This window comes from Motacilla alba, chromosome 3 (genome assembly GCF_015832195.1).
Source record: "Motacilla alba alba isolate MOTALB_02 chromosome 3, Motacilla_alba_V1.0_pri, whole genome shotgun sequence".
NCBI classification, from domain to species: domain Eukaryota; kingdom Metazoa; phylum Chordata; class Aves; order Passeriformes; family Motacillidae; genus Motacilla; species Motacilla alba.
Genome location: NC_052018.1, coordinates 85,726,090 through 85,746,040, shown reverse-complemented (window position 1 = coordinate 85,746,040; position 19,951 = coordinate 85,726,090). Strand labels below are relative to the sequence as shown.

General features: G+C 48.4%; 1 non-coding gene across 1 annotated transcript; it reads right to left on the bottom strand.

Annotated features, from left to right (window-relative positions):
* Positions 1-760: 760 nt before the first annotated feature.
* On the bottom strand, positions 761-847 carry TRNASTOP-UCA. Its single transcript has one exon. It is a non-coding gene; the product is annotated as a tRNA-Sec (tRNA).
* Between the last annotated feature and the right edge of the window lie 19,104 nt (positions 848-19,951).

Here is a 19,951-nt window from a genome sequence, read left to right as displayed (position 1 = left end):
TCATTCCGGCTTAGATCCTCAGGGGTGCTTACCTACTTAACTCCGGATGGTACTGCACCCCTCAGAAAGCACCCGGGAACACCGGAAATCTGATAATTCGCTCAGTATTCTGTAATTCACCAGGCAGAATTGCCCTTTCTGCTTGTGGGGCCAGGAGATTATGTGGAAGTGCCCTTCCAATCCTCGCTGTCCCCTGTGGTGGGGGTCGATTGGGGTCTCATCCTAGCTAGAGGCTCCACAAATCATGGATTGGAGAGTTGTTGCAACAGGATATCACAAAATAAATGCCTTCTGCTTGAAGAATATGTTTTTTAGCTTGACGCTAACCTTTATTTTTCGTGGGGCTGGGTGACATTATTAGCACCCGTGCTTACTGCTGAAGTGAAGCATCTTTGTTGCAGCGTGGGTGGGACATGGGTTATCGTCAATATGGAGCAGATCTAGAGAATGACTTCTGTTATTTACTTCTCTTCTGTTCTTGTAGGACATGTGACACAGTTTAACAAAGATCTGCTTAGCAGAAAAATCCAATTAAAACCTGAATTGTCCTTCGGCTGTGCTTGGCATGCTGCCATTTCAGCAGTCCAATGCCGTGGGAATAAAGTGGAAGAAGAGTAAACGACACGTGCTCCTCGGGCGGTGACACTTCGGGACAGCGCGGCGAGCGCTGCCTTTTGCCCCCGAGGCTGGTCGGGCTCGGCAGTGCCGGCCGCCTGCCGGGACAAAAGGGACAGGAGCCGGGCAGGAGCACGGCCCACGCCGCCCGAAAGGTGGAATTGAACCACTCTGTCGCTAGACAGCTACAGGTTTGAAGCCTGCACCCCAGACCACTGAGGGTCATCCGGGCAATTATCACTCCCCCTGTAACACCGTATATGAATTCCCCTGTCTTTTTTACCCCTAGGCAATGGCGAGAGGTGTTTTCCCGCAGGCACGGTCTCCCCGCCTTTTCCCCGTGCGACCGCGGCCTCACAGAGCACAGCGCGCGGCGGGGGCGGGACGGGCGGCCGGGGCGCCCCCCGCCGCTATCCCAGAGGCCCCCGGGCGCTCATGCAAATAGAAGAGCGGGGATTGGCTGTCCCTGCGGGGGGCGGGGCGGCAGGCGCTCCGGGGCGGGCCCGGCACGGCGGGTGAGTCACGGCGCTTCCCAGAAGGAGCGGGGCCGCTCCGCGCCCTTCCCGGACCTCCGGGGACCCTTACAACATCGGACAGGGCAGCTTGTGCAACAGCGGGGGCGGCCCGGGCCCCGAGGTGTGCTGCGAGGAGACCAGGGCACGGGCTCCGTTTTTGGTTTTTTTTTTTTTCCTTTTTTTCTTCTTCCAGTGGCTAATGCCAGATACTCTGGAGGATGTGAATCTCCCATGAGATACACCCTAGAACAATAATATCCTCTGGGAGGAAATTCCTCCCTGGCCCCCAGCTGAGGATCAACTTATGCCCCGAAGTATGAGGATTGAAAACACTTGTAATTTTATCCCAGCGAGTGTAACTATACAGGCTATTTTCATAAACCCTTGAAGAATTACCCACTTATTTGCCTCGAGAGATTCCTCTGAAGCACAGCTATTTCTGCAAATGCATGTGGTTTCCAATGATTTTTAATTAGATAATTCTTTCTGGTGTAAGCAACAAAAAAACCCCGAGGCCCACCCCCCCTCTTGCTCGCCCTGGGGAAGCTTAGACTCAGAACTGGGACAGCAGCATCCCAGTAAAAGTGGTAGGGAACAGAACCAGAGCCACAGCCCGAAGCTGGGAGCAGTTTTGTGGATGTCAGCAAAAGAAAGCAGAAAGTATATGGTGGGGCAGCACCATTCCCGCTCACACGCAGGAACGCTGCTGGGCACAGCTTTGCTTTGAGTGCATGGCTCCAAGTCATGGCTCACCCTCCTGGAGCTGAACCAGCTCAGGTATGCCCTGGCTCGCTGACTCCCCAGACAGACATGAGCATATTTGAGGCCTTACTATTTATAGTGAGCAACTTAAATGTGTTTTTATAACAGCATCCCGACTCAGGAGCAGGGCTCTTATCAGGAGACAGTTTGAGAGCTGCTTCTGTGCCTGCCAGTGCAGGGCAGATTTTTTTCTTCGTTTCCTTGGTTTGTAGGCATCACGTTCCTCACTACATTCCTATCTCTTTACCTGGTACTTACTCCAGTAGCAGGTGGCGCAATTTAACAAGCGTCCTTTGTGCATGAAAATGCACGGGGTGAGGATCTGGGGGTGTGCATGGGAGGAGGTGGAGGGCAATTAGTCATGGGGAGGAAGAGAGGAAGAGGTTAGCACGGGGGTTGAGGAAATCAGGTGTCCGCAGCTATCCCTCAGGCTGCCGGCCAAGCCCATCCTGACGTCTGCCGGAAGAGGCGCGTCAGCCCAGAGCTATGCTCCTGTCAGCCCGTCGGCATGTGACCCTGCTGGCCGATTCAGGCCGAGCGCGAATGGCTGCCAGGGGCCGGAGCAGACATTCCCAGCTTCTGTGCTTCGTGTTAGAGCCTCGGCTTTGAGGCCACTTTCACTTTCTCTTTGCTTACCTCTCTAGCATCAACCTTTTCTGGGTCTCTTTCCTGGAAGCATTTCATGGGAAGGCTTCTTAGTGTGAGAATGCTGCTCTCATCTTCTCTCTCGTGCAGCCTCCAGCGTTTTTAAGCAGGGATGTCTTTCTCTCGTGTCTTATGAACAACCTCCTTGTACTTTCCCGAAAAGGAGTATGCCAAACACTCAAATCCAAATTAAAAATAATAACCAGCCAAAATACCTCCAACCGAGTAACCAAAGGATCCATCAGAAATGCCAGCTCCTAAAACTTCCCTTATTCTGCAGTAAAGGGAGGTGCAGAGATGATGAAGGCAGCAGTTGCTAAAGATCAAGCAGTAGAGGAAGGTGCCTGAGAGTGTCAGCAGCAGCATAGGGAATGATGCTGGACCCCAGAGTTGATGGGGAAGCAGTAACAAAGCAGTTGTGAGAATTTTCTCCTTGACCGGATGTTGGTCTGTCTAGGTTCAGCTCTGCTACTGGAGCGGAAGCTGTGCTAGCCACTGACTTCCCCAGCACGGGTAGAAAATAACATCTCCAGCACCTCTGTGTGTCTGGTTTTTAGAGGCCTTTGCCACCCCTGCCCCGAAGGGACCGTGCATGGCTTGCTGTGCCTGACAGAGGTGCCATTCTCCTTCTGTGAGGAATGGGGGACATCGGGAGCAGGTGCCTATAGGCAATAATTGGTGCAGTTACTGCAGCTGCTGCTCACTGTGACTGCAAGGGCCCAGCCCTGACCAGGAACTGGAGAACAGACCTGGCTGCTGCCTGCAGGTAATGGTCATCTCAAAACTTCTGATTAGATTTATAAGCCTACAAGAAAGGCCAATTGGTAGCTCCTAGGATTTCTGAGAGTGTATGAATAAGTGTAGAGAACTGTTGATTTGAAAGGCTTCTCAGCATCTGATTTGCCTTAAAACATTTCTTGGAAATCTGTAAGCATTCAGCTTCATCTTTAGACCAAGAGTCTTTGAAACTCTGACCCTTGCTATTAAAAGTATAGAACAAATTCAGTTTATCAGCTTAATGATGGAAAAGCTTGCTCTCCTCAATAATGCTCCTAATTAAAGCATTTCTGAGTGTCTTTGGACCTGATTCTCTACCTTATGCAGAGAGCTACACTGTGCCAAATGGGTGCAGAGCACTGCCAATTTAGGTTTGATTCAATGCCCATTCAAGTTAATAGAAATCCTCCCACAGAAATCGATGGGATTTGGTTCAGGCCCCAAAGTCAATGGGAAATTCTGATTTGGCAGTACTTTATGCTCACACTGCACCAGTATAAGCAAATATTCAAGGTACAAAGCCTTGGAGAATTTGGAAGGGGCATTGTAAGGGATTTCTGGGGCTAACTGTAGGCTAGGCTATTTAAGCAATTCACAATGCCTAGGACTGTCTGACAAAGAAGCTTTAAAACAAATCACTCTGAACTTTTCCTGTTCATTTTTTATAGCACTCCTACAACTTAGCAATACACTTTTTATTTTTGTGATGGGGTTTTTTTTCTGTCCTAGGCTGACAGAACATAAAAGCATCTGCAATGCTTTGCTCTTACTACTTCTTTTAACCACCAGAACCTGATTTGTGTCAGAAAAGATAAGCCTAGATCCCTACAGTATTAAAATAATTATTTGGTGTAAGGTGGAGGATGAAGAGGGCTGTTATTCTTAGCAGCAGCAGTGAAATTTCAGCAGCTGATGACGTCAGTGCTAAAATGTCAGTGTGAAACAGGCTGGAACAAATTAAGAGTGTGGTGTCGTCACTGTGAGAGCCACGCTGCCCTCCAGAGGGACTGTTGTTGGATGCTGCAGATGCAGTTCAGGAGATGGGGGGGGACAGAGGCTTGTGGGAGCTTCTCAGAAACTTACAAAAAAAAGCAACAACAAGCATCTCAATACCAGAAAGGTCAAAGAAGATGCTATTTGAACATTTCTGCCCACCTCAAAGCATGAGCTCACAGCGAGGGAAGGGCCACTACTACAAACCAGATTCCAGGAACTGGAACAGAAAAAAAAACCAAAAAGACAAAAGCCAAAATAAAATTGTCCATCATCTACTCACTTAACAAACTGAGCTAACTCCAGCTCTGATGACACTCCTGTGACTCAAACTGTAGAGAAATTCGGCCTGAGATGACTTTTGCCATGATGTGCTGCTTAAAAGAGGGCAGTGTGCTTGGAGTAGAGGTGATCCTGAGGCATTTTATTACTTAACTGTGCTATTGCATTTGAAGAATGCCTTCAGGCTATCCAAAAATACTGAACTCAAGGTACAGAGAGCTCTAATCAAAATGGAGTAAAATTCCAAATGCATTCATGCTCGTCCTTAGAGAGCCCAGTCTTGCACATTTCTTGGCTAGTCTCAGGTGGTGGTGTTAGACCCCACCCTGTCAGCTCAGGGCATGGATCCTTGTTTAGAGATGGTATCTCAGAGGGCCTGATAACTTGGGGTCTTGAGGCCTGCATCTTCTTGGTCCAGCACTTGATCTGCCTTGTCTGCAAGGATTGTTGGCTGTGGGATGTCCTGCTTTGGGGGGCTGATGGGGAGGGTTGGGACCATCCTGGCTCCCTTCAAGGGGACCTACAGTACTTTGTAGGAAATATGGGAAAAGTCAATATTCCCTGGATTAGTGTTTGTAGAAAACTAGTCCTGGTAACAAAACTGCCGTGTGTTGTTTCACTCCTTTTTAGAACTGCCTGTCTCGTAGTCACAGGGATGGATGTGGTTAGAGCAGACAGAGCCATCAAGACATGTGCTTATCTATCAATTGTACCAGCTGTTTCTGGCATGCAGCAACTGACTGACCACAGTAAGGAAACGAGGATGTAATCAGTTAGCAGAGCTCTCCTTTCTCAGCAAGGACGATAAGGATTGTTGGCAAACCCACAGAGAGTTACGGGAATAGAGGAATTGGTGTGCTGAAGTCACTTCCTATCACTTGGGAGTCCCTGTGCTCAGAGCATTGTGTTTGCTTTCCTAGTATGGGTCTTGTTGGTTGTCTGCATTAGTTCAGACATATAAGTGCACTCAGCCTGTCCCAGCACACAGAAGCCCTCTTGGGGAGATTGCCAATACAGTCTTTTATCTGCTTTTGTGGGAAGGATTCAGACTGGCTGTGAGCAAAGAGAGCGATTCTTCACATATCTTTACACCAGTAATACACCTTGCTGCAGAGATTTTTGCAAAAACAGGCATGACTTAATCAATTCTGGGAAGAGGCATATGCCAACAGAAACACTCTTTTGCCAACACAAACTGTGCTGCCACTAGAGGAGTGTCAGCAATCCCACTCTTGTCAGTGCGGGGACTCCGCTTCACTGATTAGGTGCTGTATGGGTGGACAGCGCAGGAGGTTCCCAGCCGGTGAGGTCAGCGCTGAGGGTGAGCCCCTGCTCCCTCATCTCAAGAGGAAGTGGTGGCCATTTCAGCTGCACCTGTGTCAACAGAGAATTTATAGAAACTGGAGGTGAGCTCCAGAATGTGCAGCTGGCTGGTGTTGCAGCCTGTAGATGAGAAAGTTGTCCCTGCGCTGTACGTGGTCAGCACAGATCTGATGATGCCTTGGGGGTTTCTGGTGTCTTCTCTGAGGTCATGACAGCCAACTCAGAGAGGGCACACACTGCAGCCCTGTGTGCAACTAGTGTCTGTCACTGAGGTTAAGAGAATGCCGTTTGATCAAAGCTCCCTTACCAGGGATGCTGGAGAAGCTGGACAGGCAGATACAATGCCAAAAAGCATTGTGTTACCACAGTGCCAGAATTTCAGGTCTAAAAATGTGACTGGCAAAAGCAGGGGAAGCAAAAGGTTGAGTGCTACCTGCACTGCATCCTGTTTAGCCCAGATTTGCTAGAGCTTTGGGGATATAGGAAATAAATGTCCACAGAAGGAAAAAAAGACTTCTACTTTTCCTAGATTTATTGGGTGGGATGTGTATGTGAAATTGAGCTTTACTACAAATCCCCTGTAGACAGTAGTTGAGACAGAATGACTTTGTTCTGGATGTGTTTGTAAATATATCTATATTTTTAAGACTTACCACTGTAAGAGACCCAAGATGATCTGTGATTTCTGCAATCTCATCAGAGAGCAAGTGAGTGATTCCATGCAGTGGAGACATACAGCCCCATGACTCACAGCCCTGAGTCACAGCATTGGGACACTTCAGCATTCAGAAGCACTAGTAGTGACAGAAATCAGGATGATGAGCAAGCAGCTGTTACTCATTCTCAGCTGGACACTATAAGCATGTTTGTACCAGTCAGTGTGGCTCTGGCTCTTCTTTGCTTCCTTCTGCAGACCTGCAGTCATCTGGATAGCATAGTGACATGGCTCACTTAATATTTGCCTCTGGGCAAGGGATGATCAAGTCTAGTCTCTGGCTCCCAAAGTGTCCTGCTTGACTCTATTAGGCTCAGCACAGAGTTATCATGGCAATTTTCACTTTAGATTACTTCTTTCATCTCTGGAGATCAGCTCACGTTACTAACACAAACACATTGATCATCACACAGAGTTAAAAAGTCTATCCCTATTTTTAGCTGGGGGGGCTGAGGCACTAAGCAGGTAGGCAGCTTGATCTTAGTGACAAAGGAGGTTTGTAGCAGAACCAGGACAAAACCCCAAAAGCCTTAAACTACCTCCTAATCTCTGACAACTGAACCATATGCTCCATTGCATTCATCACTTCCTCATGAGGTGGCAGTTTGGATGAGAACAAGTGCCCAGGAAGTCACCCTGTTTATTCTCTCTTGGCCTCTTAATGCCTGTGGAACTTTTTTTATTGAATTCTTTTAATGGCCATCAGCTTTGGAGTGGGAAATTATTCCAAGAGACAAAGACTGGGTTTGTGTGTGTGCACGTGCGTGTGTGGTTGGGAGAGGGGAAGAATAAAAAATCCATTTCCAGATGGTTGAAAGGATGCATAGCACTTTGCTATTGGCAAAAACAACCTCTTTCATTTTCAGGATGTGTAAGTCACAGAATTGCAGCTGGAAAAAAATTAGTAGAGAGGGAGGCAGTGGGGTAAAAATAAGAGTGCTTAATGAAAAATAACCTAGCCCATATTTGAAAATCCAAGTGCTTCATTTTTATATAATTGGGGGTGGCGGGGCAGGGGGGAATGTACTTGCTTAGGAGGATTTGTGTAAATCAGGTCCAAATATGTATCATCTCATTTTCTTCTTAGCTTCTTTGCTTTGCATTACCAACTGTAGCCTCACAGGAAATTCAGTCCCTGGCAAGCTTCAGCTCCAGACAGGAAACATTCTGAGGAATTTCTTCCATGTAGGTACTATATTTGCTTGGAGGGATAACATGGTGGAGATATTTACCATGGCTGGATTTAACTAGCAGGATATTATTCATGTTGATGGAGTTGCTGGGAGTGATCTCTGTCTGCAGCCACCAGCATGCCATGTTTAAACAAATCGTGCTGCTCTGCTTGCCTGTGGGAAGATTTGCTTTAGATCTGGGCCAGATTCTCCTTCCTCCAACAGCAGCATGGCCCAGCTTATGTCAAAGATATTTGCTGATGTCAGGGAATATCAGGATCAGGCCCGTGCAGCAGGTTTTTATCACACTACAAACTTGGTCTTAAGCTATTTGCATGCACAGATACTTGCAGCAAGCAGGCATTTTGATAGTAGCGACTGGAGCGGCGGGAGGCTTGTGTGTGTGTGGAGATGAAGAAAGGCCTTTGCTCTTGCCTTTACTCTCTGAGGGGACCAGACACTGAGAAAAGGGAATTCTGGCAGCACATGGCCTTTCAGATGAGTGAGAAGTGCTGAATGTGGCCAGCTGAGACACGAGCCTCCTGCAGCCCTGGGATGCTTTCCTACTTTCCATTGCATGTTCCGTGCAGGCCTCTGTATTGCTTATTAGTTCAGAGGAGTCTAAAAAACAAGTGTGACACATCCGGCAGCCACTCATCACTGAACAGTGATGTGGTGGGTTGAACAGTTCTTGAAGCACCCGAGAACAACATCCCTTTCTTATCAAAACACATGAGTGCTTTCAAGTCTTTAATGCAGTTCTCAGGATACAAAGCGTGAAGAGAAGAGTGATCAGTCTGAATCACTGTCTCCCAAGAGAAACGTGAGGGTTTTAAGTACGTGGCTGGGAACAATCCTGTGCTGGCAAGGAAATGGACTGCATGACCCATCTCAGAGATCTATGATTCACTGCAAATGCGGAGAACAAGCACGAAAATGTGTAGTAACATGTAGTGGTACCTTGCCTGCTATTACAGCGCAGCCTCCAGCCAGAGACAACCCAAACAAGTTCACAGGTGTTCTCTGGGAACAGGCTTTTTCTGTGGGGAGCCATGAAAGACAGCAGGAGTGCCTTCAAAGCCTTAAAGGTCTCTGTGCCACCATGCCAAACAGTGGAAATGTAACTGTGTGAGCAGTCCTGAAGCATGGATTTTTTTAAGATTGCTTTTTTTTTTTTTTGGTTTCTGAGGCAGGAAGCACAAGTGCATGTCCTCCCTTTTAATGCTATGGGGAGAAGAAAAGATTCAGACTCCCCTGCAGTGTTGGTGAAAATGCAGCTTTGGCCTTTAGTGCCCTTTGTTACATAAATACAAGTAGAGTAGACATATTAATCACCCTGCCATTGAGGGAGGAACAGAGCAGCAACCTCAAATGCCACCCACTCCCCATTCTAGCTCCCATTTGATGTTGCTATTTTAAGCCACACATTATTTCCTGCTGTGATTTTATTTTTTTTACCCAGCTTCTAATTCTGGCTCTGAGGTAAGCTGTGACATACATACCCCTCCTCTCCCCCTCCCCGCCTTCCTCCTCCCCCTGCACCCACGTCCTCTTTATTGCTGTCTTTCAGAAATTTTCTCTCTCGTAAGCAGCCGGGTCCCAGAGGTTAGTTATTGACTGCCCACAAAAAATATGAAGAGGATGATCTTCTTCCTGCTTTTGGACTTAAGTACAAACAATATTGAGGTCATCATTTCCAGGGCAGACTGCTTTAAGAGTGCTATTCCCCTGCTCCCTCCTTCTCAAGGAGTTTAGCGTTCTTGAGAGGATACCTGGCTGGGAAGGAAGGCTGCTGCTCAGCAGCTGATGATGGGCCATGGCCCGTGTAGCCATCTAGTGAAGGGTTGTACACCAGTGACACATGCTCTGTGGAACAGAGGAGACAGGACAGAGCTCAACTACACGACTAGGGCTTTGTCTCCTCAGCCTGCTTCTGTGTAAAGGCAATCAGCAGATTTCTAACCCCTGCGTAGCTTCCCCCACTGGCAGCCACCTCATCTTGTCTGCCCAGAGCGCAGCTTCTTTCTGTCTGGATCTGCTGCATCCACGTGTCTGCTGTGGCTTTCAGCTGCCACCACCTCAGTCCTGAGGAAGGCTGTGACTGCATCAGGGCAGAGGGAGAATGGAGCCTGCAGTCCCAGGAAGGGCTTGGTGCACCAGGCAGCGGTGGCTCTTCCCCTGTGTGTGAGTGTGGCTGAGCACAGATAAGAGCTCTGCCAAGGTAAGTTTGAGCCCTAGGAGGAAATCTGAGGCTGCTTCTGTACCGCAGTTGAGGAACATTATGGGTTTATCCTCTTCTATACTCACTCACCCCTTCCCTCCCTGCCAAGCAACCCATCCTGAAAATCTCCTCTGACTGGATGTTTGCTTCTGCAGACAAATCCTGCTAGCATAAGAGCAGGCTGGGTGGCAGCAGGCTGCTGGCAAAACCCAGGCCTTGCTTCTACTTCCAGGGAAACAGAGGTCTGGGCTGCCCTCAGCCATCCTGATGTATACATTTCACACAAACAATCTCACACCTTTCCCTTCCTGTGAGTTGCTTTTGGAGCTGCTGCACGTGGCTCTTGTCTGCCCGGTGTGAGCAGTAGCTGTAGGAAATCCCAGGCTGGGCATCTACATGTTCTTTGTCCTCCCCTTTCCCAGACAGGGATTCCAGTTATGCCCCTCCTGAGCTTCCTGGAGAGTAGGAGAGGCAGAGAGTGAGAAGTGCTTTGCCAAGTGGTTTAATGTTAGTCACGGCCACTGAAAGTCTTTTCCGTGCTCTCATCAGAACTGTTATTTTTATTTCCACAGCTGTGTTTTCATGTGGGTCCGCAGAAAAGGCTGGGGAGTCACATCCCTTCCCAAGAGCAGGCCACACGCTGGCTTTGCACACTTTGCCACTGGTTTAAAGCAGTGAGGAGCACTGGGCACCTGTCCTATCGCAGGCCACACCACAGCCCTCTCGTCCTTGCTGCAAAGAGCTTGCAATTGAATTGAGCAAGCTAACTTCCAGGGGATGGGAGGGTGGGAAGGAGGGAAAAAGCCAGGCTTGAGAACTGATCACACCAGAATTAAATGACTGTTTTCCCAGCATACTATGTCCCCATGGGCAACCGTTTAAAAAGTTCTGGCAGAGTAATTTCTCCCACAACAGCACTGCTGGAGAGTTTCCCCCTCGAGAGGGGGAGAAACAGGACCTCAAAAAGGACTGGAATAAATTGGCTTTACAGAAAATGACCCAGCTCTCGGGTGTCACACCCAGCACTGCGCAGCAGGAGCCAGCCAGCAGCTGTCAGGCGTCTGGTGTCCTGTGCTGGATGAGGACAGCTCTCCAAGGACCGATGTCCACATGGCAGCCAGTGCTGCCATCCTTGCTGGCACAGACTTGCGGCATCTTGTTGGGGGTCTGTGTGGTGCAGGGAAGAGCTGACTGGGCCGAGAGGCTCACAGAGGGAGAAGAATTCAGTTTATACTGGGTGTCGCCTGCTTGCCGGGACCATCCGCCAGCGGCCGGTGCTGGTATAGGCCCTGGTGGTCACTTGAACAATAAGGATACCGGGAAAGAGCCTGTGGTTTACAGATAAAATGGCTGTGGGGTAGGGGCAGCCTGGGGCACTGGTGCAATAGGCCATATGTGTTATGGCATTCGAGGTATGTGATAAATAAACCATTTTTTGAGTTTGGCTAGGCTGAGAATTGCATAAACAACAACAACACCACCACAATCTGGTGTCTGGGAATGGCACAAGATGGCAGAGATTTCATGCCCTGTGGACTAGCTGTTACCCCAAAATCTTCCTTTCCTTGCAAACCTGGTCTTCATGATCAGCGTTGCTGTATGCTTCCTGGCATGGTAGCAATCTGAGAGGCCCAGCTCACAGGAGATGCATCTGGCAGGTGCCCTGACTGCCTGGAGAGCCCCCTTACTACTGCCATTGTTCGCTCTCCTTGCAGCTCAGACAGAGCTGAGTGAAGAATTTTCTTCTAAGTGAAGAAAGGTGGCTGTGGAAGACATTCCGTGTGAGCTCTGATGAGATCTGCCCCTCCCATGGCCATTCAGCTCGGCTTGCTCCTTTTTCTCATTCCACACACAGTTTAAAAGACTGTTTGTAAACACCAGTCTCTGCCTCTGCCTCTGGGGCTCTGGGCAGAAGGCCAGGCAGGGATCTAAGAGACAGCAGACAGTTTTAAGAGGCAGTGGCGTCCGATTGCTGGGGTGGAGAGGATACGCCTTGCACTTAATAGCCATGGTGGCAGGAGTCACCTACAGTACCAGCAGGTCTCAACAGTATTTCATGGCTCCCTGAGACTGAGCTTGGGTTTTACTGAAATGACCGCTTGACATGCCAAGGTAAATTCTGCATCTCTCAAGCCAGCTCTGCTAGAATCAGTGGGGAGTTAAGCTCTGTTTCCTCAAGTGTACATACGAGATCAGGGCTCTGTGATGACAAACACCACAGTGGACACATGTTTGCATTTGACACAGCACAAGTTTAATATTTACTCTGTTCAACCTCTCCTTCCCTTAGATTGCTCCAGAGAACTTGGCCACATACATGGACTGGGGCACTCCCATCTAATTGGGCAGTGAAAGGCCTGCTGCGGCATAGCACCTGCTCACTGAACACAAGAGAGCTGACCTACTGTCTGACACGCTGCCAGGGGGTCTGCCCAAGCCTCTCTGTCTCCCTTGGCTTTAGTCCTTTTGAAAACTGGTTAACAAGTGCCATTGTTTGTCATTGTGACATTGTGGAGCAGGGACAAAGCTCTGCTGTTGAAGGGAGGCTAGAGCTGGTGAGAGTTAGAGCTGTGCTCACCTCTCTCCGTCATCTGCAGCACTTGGTGGGCAACAGAGAGAAGGACAGGTCTTCACCCAAGTACAAGTCTGAGCCAGAATTGCTTCTGTCACACACTTTACCAGCAGGCATGCTTATGCAGAGATTTAGATGGAGCTGCAAAGCTCCTGCAAAGGTGAGAGCCAGTTCTGGGCAGAGTGGTTAGCACTAGGAGCCTGAGTACACACAGGTACAGAAAACAGAACTACAGCTGGGAAGCAGCCAGTGGTCCAGACAGGCTGAGCATTGACTGTAGGGTTGTCCTGTCTACACCTGAGCTCACACCTCACTGCACAGATGAAGCCTCTGTGCCCTGCATCCTGAAGGCCTGGAGCTGGGATGGCTCATTTCCCCCATGCAGGTACCTCTGCACTGGGCTCCCAAGGCTTCACACTGTGTGTGACAGCTTGTACCTGGGTCATGTGTTATACCTGCACAAGGGACTCCTGTGGGAACAATGTGGGAGGTCAGGCCTGGCTGAGGGAGGAAGAGAAAAGCTGGTGGCTCCTTTAAGGGAGGAAGTCAACAGGACTGCAGAGAAGGAGCTCTGGAAGCTGTGTTTTTCTCTCAGCGCCTCAGGGGCTGGTTACTAAATTTGGTTACTGGGCTTAAATAATGCAGCGTGGCAGAGCCCACTGGGTTTGAACGTTGTCATATCCACATAATCCTCTCCTAGGTGGCAGAGATCTCTTGTTCTCTGCTGCTGCTATCTGCACAGGAGCTTGAATGTGATGTGAAACATCATCTTAAATAATTATAACTAGCAGAGAAGAGCCAAAGCTGCAAAGTCCCATCTATTTTCACTGTGCTCTGTCTATCTATGTAATTTCTAAGGTGCCAATCACCAAAGCATCCAAGCACTGTCTAATCTGGATCTGAATTCCCTTGGTGCTCATGGACGCTTCAATCTTAGCATTTTGTGTGAGCCCATCTCTAGCAAGCATAGGGACAGAGCTGCATACTGTGAGCGAAAAAGCCTCCTATTGTTTCATGATTTACTGACCCGAATCCCATTTGGGTTGGAGGAGTAGAACTTCATGGTCACCCCTGGCCCAGGAAGCATTAAATCCTCTCTGTTATTTCAGCAGAAGGCAGGGCAGGTTTACCAAGGGAGGGCAGGGAGCTGTGGTGTAGTGCCTATCTTCCACGTCACACAGTGTGGAAGTAGGGGCAGATCTGTACAGCCTGCACAGTCTGTACACCAAGACTGCATCCAGCCTGGTGGCAAGAAGGTCCTCTGCCACCCCTCACTGCAGATCCAGGCCTCCCCATGCAGGGACAAGGGATAAGCACAAGACAGTAGCCAGTGACCTGCTTTGCAACACGTAGGAGAAGAGGGAAGAAAATGATGCACCCAGTTGCTCTCTCATCTGACCTAGTGCCTCACATTTCATACAGACTTTGTGAAATAGATTAAAACCTGCCAGAAGACCACTCATGGCTAACACATAAGTGCTAACAGTGGCAAAGGGACTCACTGTACTGAACATAACTCACCTGGAGTGAAATGAGATTAAACCTTTCCTTCATTACCAGGGAAAGGATATTTGTTCTTAGTGAGAACCTGTCAAGTTCAGGCAATGCCAGAGCAGTGCCATTACTTTCCATCCACTGGGCTTCTCTTAGGAAAAAGATCTCTCTCAGTCTCTGCCTATAGTCTCCTTGATTTGACATGACACGACAGCAGGTTTTCATGGCAGAGGATACTTAGCAGTTACTGGGAGAGAGTCTTTCTTCTTGTAAGCATCACATTTCAGTCTCTACAAAAGTGCAGGTCCTCTCCACCCTCCCCCATTGATCAGCCCTATCCTTCTTACCCCACATCTGCTGGAGTATTGTTAGTGAGTTTGAATAAATACATGTTACATCTTTTTCCATTAGTGACATGTCAGAAATTAAAATGGCATTAGCTGTAATGCCTGCAGCAAATCTGCCTTCATTTGGGGCACTCACACATGGTTGCCCAAGAGGCCAGGAACAACTTTGCTTTTCCTTCAATCCATCCATATTCTCTGCACACCCTTTGTAGCCTCCTTCCTCCAGAAATACTAATGGCACCTTCTGCTGCTGTTGTACTAACAAACTATCCTCAAGTCTCCCAGACATAATGTGTAGGAGAAGTCTCCAGGTTACAACATTTCATCCTCTCCAGTCACCTTAGACACGTCCTCTCCAGACATGTATCTGAGATTTCTCAAGCCCCATTGTAAAAAGCAGATTATTTTTTTTCCCTTGCTAAGGCCACTGTCTAACAACTCCAAAACTGCTTCCATAGCTAGGACTTGGCTGGCAGGAATCTAAGTGTATCAATAACTCGATTTTTCATCCATAGCCACAACTGCCTTTGTCCACATGATCTCCGCTCTTCCATATACATTGGCTCCTCAGCTAGACTTCACGTTTGACTCTAGGCTATGCCCACTCTGCCAGTCATCCTGCTCCTTAATTTCAAACCTTGTTTCTTCTTAGACATTCTGCCTTTCTTGCTTCTGCCTTCCCCTGCCTTGTTTGCCCCTTGTCCTTCTCCTGACTACCCATCCTATCCCCTTCCTTCCCTATTTCCTTTTTCAGCCTCCCCTGCCTCCCCATCCAATGTATCTTCCTCAGGCAGAGCTGGACATCTCTGCACTGACTGGTGGTTCAGGCAAATGGTTTGCATCTTCTCTGAGTTGCCCAAGGCAGGAACTTGCCCTCCTTTGCTGCTACTCCTTCAGGTATGTGGTATGGATCATCTTGAAATCCAGAGCATGAGGAAAAGTCTACACAGAGCATGTGTAGCTTAACAGGAGGACATCAGCTCAAAACCTACCTCTGCCAAGAAGGACCAACAAATAATGGTTGAGGGGAAGCTCGAGTTAAAAGACGCTGAAATGCTACAGCTATCAAACAAGCCAAAATATTTATAGCTGTGATTTGCAGGGTAGCTGATTGTGCAGGGCAGGGAAAAGCTTACCATTGCCTGCCATTAAGGAAGAGGGAAATTGCAAAACAAACATCCCCTTTGGATATTTAGTAGCACGCCCAGAAGATTAACATTGATTATATCTTCCTATTAAGAGGCAAGATACTACCCTGCTTTAATTAACAACGTGGGTTCTCAATCCTCAATTGCCTCTTTGCAAGTATCAGGTGAAACATCAGGGCTGGTGTTCCCAGTGGCATGAAGCTAGACTCTTCTGGTTAGCAGGCTACTCCTGAGGCCCTGCTCTTCAAAGCTATTTAGGTTTCAGGCCGCTGATGTTATTTAGATGCTTAAATCCTTTAAGGCTCCGGGCCTTAGGAGCTAAGAGGATGGCTACAAACTCCAGATTGCCTGGTTCAAGTCAAGTCAATGTAAGTCCTGATTGATAAATGTTACTGTTAGGTATCTGCATGATGTCAAATTTCTTCCCTGAGGGTAGGTCATTCTGCAGTTGCCTGATGTAGCCTCTGTGTGCTTTTTTTTTTTCTGAACAAGGGGGTGATAGCCAGCATCAGTCCTCATAATGGCTTTGACAGACCTGTGTAGAACTCAGGTTGTTCTACAGCTATTAATTCATTCAGACAAGCAAGCCTGCTGCTTGATGGGTGCTTTGTTTCACTCGGGGGGTGGGGGAGAGAGCACAGGGAGAATTGGTGCCTTTCCCAGACTTGCACAATAGCAGGGCTGGAAATAGGCCCTGTGCAAATTCAATTACTCTGAGTTGCCAGCATTAACTGCTGGGCTGCCCACTTTATTGTAGCTAGGGAAGGAGATGCAGAGAGCAAACTGGCTGCTGTGCTTTGGATGCGATGGAAATGCTGTCAGATTTTAGCAGTTCAGTGACCTTTTCTTAACAGTTCCTGAAGTCACAGCTTTCCCAACACTTGGCAATAGGTAAGGGTTGTGCACAGGTAAAAGACTTTTGTTTCATGGTGCAAGATGTCTATGGAGACATGAGCAAGAGAGAGAGATTGAAGAGATTGCTTCTTCCACCAGCCTTCTGCTTAATTACCGCCTGAAGAATGACATTGAACTCAGATCCTTACTTCAGGTCAAAGGTTTCCCAGAGGGAACACAGATATCTTAATGATGGAGTATACTGCTTCCCCAGACTTCCAGCCAGCCCTTTGTTAATGGTAGGATCCTTCCCTCCCTCTCATTTCAGCACCTTTAATCTATCTGGAGTCAAACTAAGCTCCTCAGATCTAGGAAAGAAAAGGGACCAGTTTTTCCTAGTGAATCTTTGAGCCACGAGAAATAACAGTTGTGATTCTCAGGCTTTTCCCATCATTTTACACCAAAGGCACTCTGCCATCAACGTGGTGAGCTTCTGGGAGAAACCAGGCTGTGTCCTTTCTGCCTTGTGCATCTCATTAAAGAATAGTGGGCAGTTTGGCTGGAGATTCTTCAAGCAGGATGGGGTCAGATCACACTCTTGCTACCTGGAGGCATCAAAAAGCCTGAAGTGCTGTCAGCTTTTCTTGTGTTTTCTGGGTTGCTCTGCTTCTCCCAACCATTCAAGTGTGGAGTACAGGGGCTCACACTAGAGCAGCTCTCGGTAGCTCACAAATACAGTGGAGAAAAGCGAAACTACAGGGCCTGTTCTTAAATTGTGAGGTCTCAGACAAGGCACAGTTCTGAGGTTCCAGAAGTGCATGGAAGATGCCAAAACTGGAGCAGAATTGACTTAGGGGTGATGAGTGGGGCTGTGAGGATGACTTCTTGTAGAAAAGTTTTAGGCGGGGGTAGGGGCTTTGAATCCATCTACATTGTGTGTGCTGTGCTACAGGGATGCAGAGGACTCTGAATTGCAGAGAAAGATCTGAATGTTTTAAAAGCCATTTAAAAAGCATGTCAGGGTATTCCCATGTGTGTATCTTTGCTGAAGTTAGAGACAGAAGGGAGATTTCCTAATTGCCTTTCCAGTTCGCACCACTACAGGTACTGTGTACAGAGCTGGCTCCTGGAGAGCTCCTTTGTGAGGATACAGTGCAGCTGGCCAGCATCACTCAATGGTTCTCATGTGTTAGGCCAGTGGGGGTAGAGACACTGCCTGAGATTGACTAAACATTGTGACTTTTGTCCTCAGAATGGCCAAAACCAGAGAAATCTTGGTAGGTCTAGTGGGGCAGGCAATAGTGGGGGAAGGTGGGAGTGGTGAGTGGTGGATGTTGTCTCTCACTGCTGTTGTGGGCAGGGGAAAAGCAGCCCTTGCCTTAAGGGCTCAGGTAAGGCTGCTGGGGAAAGCCATCCTGGGGGAAGATGCCAGCTCAATAAAGGGAGCTGGCATGAACAGAAATGCTTAAAGCTCTTTTATTATATATAAAAACCACCCAATGCCTTGCTCCCTGGGGAAGAGCTCCAAGATAGTTGTCAGTCTGGCTTGCCCCTGCCCTTTAATCTGAACATGCCCAAATGGGCCAGGGGCTTTATTTTTGTATTATTGAATTGTCTTCCTCCCACTCACTTGTGCTTTCCTCTCAGATGCCTGTGGCTGCTTTTGATACTTCTCTTCCCTGTTTTGGCCTCTCTGTTGGGCAAACTTTGTGGTTTGCCACCTTTTCTTGCCCCTTTTTCTACATCTTTGATGGTACAAGAAAGCTTCTGGTTGTTTCTCTGTTTGCATTTCACTCTCCGTAGGGTTGTGTCTGATGTGTTAAGACGAAAACATGTGAGTCCTTCTGAGTTCTATCTAGCAGGGAATGTTCAGCAAGAGAGTGAAAAGCACAATGTGAAAAGGTTGTTCATTCCTTATATTTCTCAGCATCATAAAGACAAAAATATTTCCTACTTGCTTCACAATAAAAGCTCCTGGTCCTATTTACTTTGTTCTTATGTGACATGCTTTATCTAGCAATTTCCAAGAACCTTGACAATGTTATTTATATAAATAAATAAATCTCATGTTGCTTCTGTGCAATATGCATTTTCCTCCATTTTGCAGTTTGGGGAGCCAAGGCAGTTAAAAACTAATTGGCTTATGCAGAAGTACAGAATAATCTGTCCTTAAGAAAGAGAATAAGAACTTCACAGTCCTGCCTTCCGTGCCTTCATTAATGGAATGTTCTCCACCTCTAGTTAATAGGCAGTCTGGTTTTCCTTCAGGTCATGATCATAAAAAGATCCAATTGTCACTTAAAACATGTAATTAAAGTGCCTGCCCTTAAAACGACCTTCACCAAAATGCACCAGCCACTGTGCAGGTGGGTAAAATGGTGCTGTATTGAAAACGATGAGGCTCAGAGAGATTAAGAAAAGTGACCAAGGATTTGGAGAATGAAAACTCACCCTGTAATACAGAAATCTTACTGTTCTGAGTCCTAGAGAATGTTGTCTCCCCTTTTTTGGGGGGTGTGTGTGGGGTGGGGTTTTTTTTTTTTTTTGGTGGAGTTTTTATTTTGTTTTGTTTGATTGGTGCCGTCCTATCCTGTTGTGTGCATCCCCCAAACTTCCTAAAGTTTGTGGGGAAGAGGAGACACTGTCTAGGCAATCTGCACACCTGCTGGCTGTCTCCATGAAGTGACCGAATTGTGACCGGAGTGGGTTTTATATGGACTGGGTTGGCCGGCTCAGCTGTGTCCTGGAGCTTACAGAATACAGATCCACCGAACTTTATTTATTTATTTATTTACTGCCTTCCTACTAACTCGTGCTATTGAAATAGGTTTTTTTACTCCTTTTCAGGAGCGGAAAAGAAATAATTTCAAACGGCAAAGAAGTCGGGAATGCATGTGATTGTGTTATGTGCCTTTCCTGGAAAAATCCCTTTATGCGATAGGTGGCCTGAAGACACTGGTACATTTGGACTGCAGCTTTTCCAGTAACCCAGCAGGATTTGGTGGGTGGAGGAAGGGGAAGGAACTCAGCGAGCTGCGACAATGGGAAAATCTTGGCAGGGACCGCACACGCGTCTTGCAATCGGCCTCAATGTCCCAACTGTTACCAGAAGGGATTGCGTCGGGATGAGGAAACCTCAGAACAGGGTGTGTGAAGGCAGCCGCAAGCCCGAGCCCTGGATCCGTGCGCTGGGCGGAGGAGGCGGCCGAGGCCCGGCTCCCCCGGGCTCGGTGCCGCGGCGCGGCTGCGGCCGCAGGGCCCGGCGCTGCTCCTCCCCGCGGGCCGCAGGGGCCGCGCGGCGCGGCTGCCCCCTGGCGGGCGGCACCGGGCACGGCTCGGCTCGGCTCGGCTCCGCACGGCGGCCTGCCCGGCCGGGCCCGCCCGCCGCTCTGCGCGCCCGGCCCCGCTTCCTGCGGGGACACCGTGCGCTGGGTCATTTCCTTCTGACTCAGCGGCATCAGTCACGGAGCGCATTGCTCCGGCTCTTGGCTCAGCTCTCCAGCTGGGAGGATGTGCTCTCCCGCTCACACGGGCTG